A 4843-nucleotide genomic window follows, 5' to 3' on the forward strand; every position below is an offset into this window, starting at 1 on the left:
ATCTGGGTTGCAGCAAGTGGAAAGGGGAAAGCCTATGACCCCTCCCGGTCTGGTCTCAAGAAACCACACTGGGAACTGGACCCATCACTCCCATCACACTTCACTGTTGAGAACTTTGTCACATCTTCATCAGAGGAGGTGGGGAAAGGTAGGACAGCCTGTCAGCACTGTGTCTTGCTACATGTCCATGAACTATAGAAGAAGGGCAGAGTGTGTCACACAGAGTGTAGGGATTAGTTCCTTTTTCTATAGTCGACGAAGAAGATACATAAGGGAGACAAATGGGCTCATTCAAAGGCACACAACTGGCTGAGGATTAGCATGGGAGCAGTAACACGGGCATGGTTCCTCAGCCCTTTTCCTTTTCCCTACCATCCTCCCAGGCCGGCAGGGCAGACCCTTTAAAGGAGCACTGCCCTGGAAGACCTGGGACAGATCATTAACATCAGTATGTGGAGCCAACCGAGGTAAATGCAAGATAGCACAGCCTGTGTTCAACTCCTCTTCCCTACGCTCAGGCGCAGAGACAGAGGTCATAAGTGCTCTGCCTCCTGGGTCCCCAGCCCACGGGAGTGGATGTGTGCAGGCATAGAGAATCCTACATGGTGATAACACCCTCTTAACAGGCCATTTCAGGTTGTGGATCTCGGCCACAAGTGTGTTCCTATACTCATTCCAGGTCCCACTGGCTTCTATTATTCTAGACCACCTTTTGCTTTTGACCGCTTGCTTCCCCAGCATGATCAGTCTATGGAGATTAAGAATTCAGTGGGCAAAGAGGTCCAGATTGCAACAGTTATGTTCGGTCATCTCTTGCATCGGCATGCACAGCCCCCCCCCCCCCCCCCGCCACCTCCCTCCCACCAAGACTCCTCCAGGAAATCAGTGATTTTGTACCATATGACTCGGATCTCTCCAAGCATCATCAACCTGTGGGCTCAAGCTTGGGGTTCCTTAAGATTCATACCGAAATCTTGTTCATTCTTGTTTGGATAGCTCCTAAAAATAATCCTGGTTCCTTGCAAAACTGTAGCCCCAAAGCCCTCTGGGAGTCTCTGGAAGTGGGGCAAGGGGTTCCATATGTTCATGTTTCAGGCCCACCCCCTCGGTGGGTCCCTGTGCTGTGAGGTTACAATACTCAGCCCCTGTTGCTCCAGTTTTCTGTGCCTCAACCCTCTGATCTGCCAAGGGTGGGGCCAGAGAAACATTTTTTTTGTTTCTCTCCCTGTGGGGAACAACCACAGCAGGGTTTCTTGGGCCCCAGGGGTTGCTAAACCCAGTGAGAGGGCTCTTTCCATTGTGCATACTTCCCAGAGTGTGGTGTGCCCCCAGGATGACGGGGCATGGGTAGGTCCAAGCACCAAGGGCTGCGTATACCTGTTGACCCTGGACACAGATGCTCATTCACTATGTCCTCTCATCTCACGATGAACTTTTGTGCCCTTCTCTGTAGTTTGGCTCCCTTAGTGCATCCTTCCACTCCTAGTTTGCCAGACAATTCAGTGTGTATCTGATCCCCAGGCACTGACATGACATAAGCTCTTTTTCTAGGAGGAACTTTAGCTTATAGAGCCCAGGGACTCAGGTGAGGTTACAAAACCTCACTCCTATCTGTATCCAAATCTCAACTCGTCTATTACAATATCAGTGCCACCCCCTCAGGTCTCTGGGCACTGCTCAGATGAACACTTTCCTTTAATGCTTTATTAGTGTTTTAAGATGCATGACCTTTCAGTCATGGCTATTGCTGTATTTCTGGGTCTTATCCTCAGATACATTAAAAGAAAAAGGAAGTGTTTATGCACAGACCACATGACTACAGAAATTACCAAGGAGCCAAGACATCTGTTGTTATGGAAAATTATTGAATTGTTCTGTCAATCCCCAAAAGGGCCGCCAGAAGAAACTTTCAATCAAGCAAAGCTAAGTTAGACTTCCTGAAATTCAGGGGAGTACCATGTTGACGGTCTTAGCGGTTTCTCAGGGGAGGGAAATCACAGAGGGATATTTTTGGTATTTCAGGGCAAGGGCTAGGTGATTTAGGGCAGCTCTTGCAAATCAGGGAACTAGTTAGTATAGAGCAGAGTTAACGACATGAGAGCTTTGGACTGGTGACCACGCAAAGCAGAGGTTCTCAGTAATTCATCAGAAATTATCCTCAGGTTCTCAGTAATTTCTCAGGACTTGGCTCACCCCACGATTTCCATGTGTGTCCTCCGGGGCAAGATGGGGCTTTCTTCCCTCATCTTTTCCTCCTGTATCCTTTCTTGGAAGGGGATCTTCAGCAAAACAGAGGAAAGAGATAAGGATGGGGTTCATGTGATAACTCATGGAAGTTTATCCTTAAGAAGCAATCACAGTAGCAAAACCAAAGAAAATACCTGTCTTTATGAATGTGAAGGAATGAAAAGCCTCTTAGCAATTCCAGACATTCAGGATTGAGGGCTGTCCTCCCCCCCGCTTCACCACCCTCCACATCTCCCACCCCCACTGCCAGATGGATCTGGGTCCTGGGGGGAAATTGGAGAAATGGAACCAAATCAAGGATACTTCCTGTAGGGAAGAAGAGTGAGGAACATAGAGACAGAAAGGCCACCCTGATACCTATAGGCGGCCGACGGGTAACTCAGTGGAGAAAGAGGAATATTCTGCTTCATCCTTCGAAGCATCATAGGCCTGTGTGTCTATTCCTTCGCTAGACCGAGGTCCAAGAAGGTGGTCCAGGATTATGACTTCATTGTCATATCCTTCCTGTCGATTAAGGTGACATCCCTTCCGAATAAGGAGTTTTAAAGAGAGTGGATTATGAGTCCAACTTTCCCCTGTTTACAGAAGAACAATCAGCCTTCCCGTCAACTGCATCACAGTTGGATATATTTGTTGTTTAGAGGTCCAAAATCTTGGACAAAAACGGCTGTACCCTGTCGTATCTATCTTTGTGGTTTAAATCTGGCAGTCGTCGATCTTAGCCGCCCCGTAATCCACCTCTCTTCTGTCCTTCATTAAGTGGCTCCTCAAAATGTCTTTTGCAGTGCAATATCATTATATCATCTTTACAGATACCAGTCTCAGGACCGGTTTGCCCTCTGGCAGTTTCCTTAATTGGTGATTTGGCAACATTGGGGTTTTTTTCTTCCAACCTGCCAGTTTCCTTCATTTAAAGCAAATTCTGTCAAATGAATAAGTGCCCATAGCACAATTACCAAGCACAAAACGAAACTGGAAATACGCATTAGCTTACCAGGGTAGCGCCTGGTATATTAACAAGAAAGAGACAAGCATATGAGATTGACAAGAGAATGGAGCATTTCATTTTTTCATTCTGTTTTATTGCTGCAATATCCCATTTGATGGCCTCCAGCTTTCAGAGCATCAGCTTCCTGCAATGACACTAATGAAGAAATGCTGCTTTTTGTTCATTCTTTAACCAACTGTGTTGCTCTTTAATGGGAATATGGCACTTTCCCCCCATTCATGCAGAGTTATGAGCAGTTGAGTCTCTAGGGGACCTATGATGTGTACAGTACTCTTTTCCCTCTAAGATTTCTCTGATTAGATGGTAAGTACACTTTCTGTCGATAAATTCAACATTCTAGATATTTCAAATTATGGGCAGAAACAGGGATATTTTTCGCGCCTGGAAAAAAATTAAAGAACCCGAGAGGCTTTTTGAATAACATTTCTCTGTGCGATATACTGTTTTAATTATTTCCCAATCATTTTCTGCAGTCTGTTCTTTATGAAGGCACCCGCACTGACAACTATTTTTGTTAATCATTCACACGTAACTGACTTCTAAATAGTTTCTTATTTAAGCAGAAAGTTATTCTGCCATTTTGCCAGAATGTCCACTCAGGGTTGATCTCCCATGGGGCTCATTTAGTTTCTTCTCTGTTTTCTTCTCTGGGTTCCTTCCGCTTGCTCAGAAGCATGGAATTTGATCTTATGTCAGTTCTCTGAGCCTCCACCATAATTGAAGGCTGGGATTAAGCTGCTGGGACAGTGGAAGCAGTGAGGTGCATGAACTGTTTTCAACTGAGTTTGATCCCCAATCATGAAATGTAACTGAGTCCTAGGTTAGGTCCAAACCAGCTGGGACATGACCTAAAATCACTCAGAGCAGACCTGCTTCAAGATCCAGGAACGAAGGAAATATCTTCTGCAGAGTAGGAAACAAATTGGATATCCATCCTCCCTCCCCCCAATTTCGGGAGCATTTCATTTCTGCAGAAGACTGGACAGATTTTGATGTTACCACATAATAAATGAATCTATCACACAGATCATCAGACTGGATAGAAATGGATCGGTATTTCAAGTGAAGCTTCTCATATTCCATCAAAATAGGTGAACAGATTAAGAAATTTCAGTTGTGGGAAAAGAAAAACTGTTACAATGTTTTTAATTTAAAAACTGTATTTTTTAAACATGACTGAAACTGTTGAGTATTTTTTTTCATGTTTATTTATTTTTGAGAGAGAGACAGACAGACAGACACGAGTGGGGGAGGGCAGAGAGAGAGAAAGAGACACAGAATCTAAAGTAGGCTCCAGGCTCTGAGTCGTTAGCATGGAGCCCAACACGGGGCTTAAACCCACAGATGGTGAGATCATGACCTCAGGCAAAGTCCAACGCTCAATCGACTGAGCCACCCAGGCACCCCTGAAACTGTTGAGTATTAATGGCTAGCAAAGACTTGCTAACATTGCCATTATGATTACTACTGCCGTTATTAGCCATTCAGACCAACAGTTACTTAGGCACTGTTATAAAAATGGGATGAAAACAATGACAGAATTAAATGACCTAGTCTTTGAATGGAGGCCACTGAGACCACAGGAGA

At 45.1% G+C, this 4843-nt stretch overlaps 1 long non-coding RNA gene across 1 annotated transcript; it reads left to right on the forward strand.

The window, feature by feature from the left end:
• The first annotated feature begins 381 nt into the window (after window positions 1-381).
• LOC147576962 (uncharacterized) lies at window positions 382-4432 on the forward strand. The gene is made up of 2 exons (XR_015240591.1): window positions 382-467; window positions 3927-4432. It is a non-coding gene; the product is annotated as an uncharacterized LOC147576962 (long non-coding RNA).
• The last annotated feature ends 411 nt before the right edge of the window (window positions 4433-4843 follow it).

Source organism: Puma concolor, chromosome D1, assembly GCF_028749965.1.
Source record: "Puma concolor isolate L17-30 chromosome D1, mPumCon1.1.hap2, whole genome shotgun sequence".
Lineage (NCBI taxonomy): Eukaryota > Metazoa > Chordata > Mammalia > Carnivora > Felidae > Puma > Puma concolor.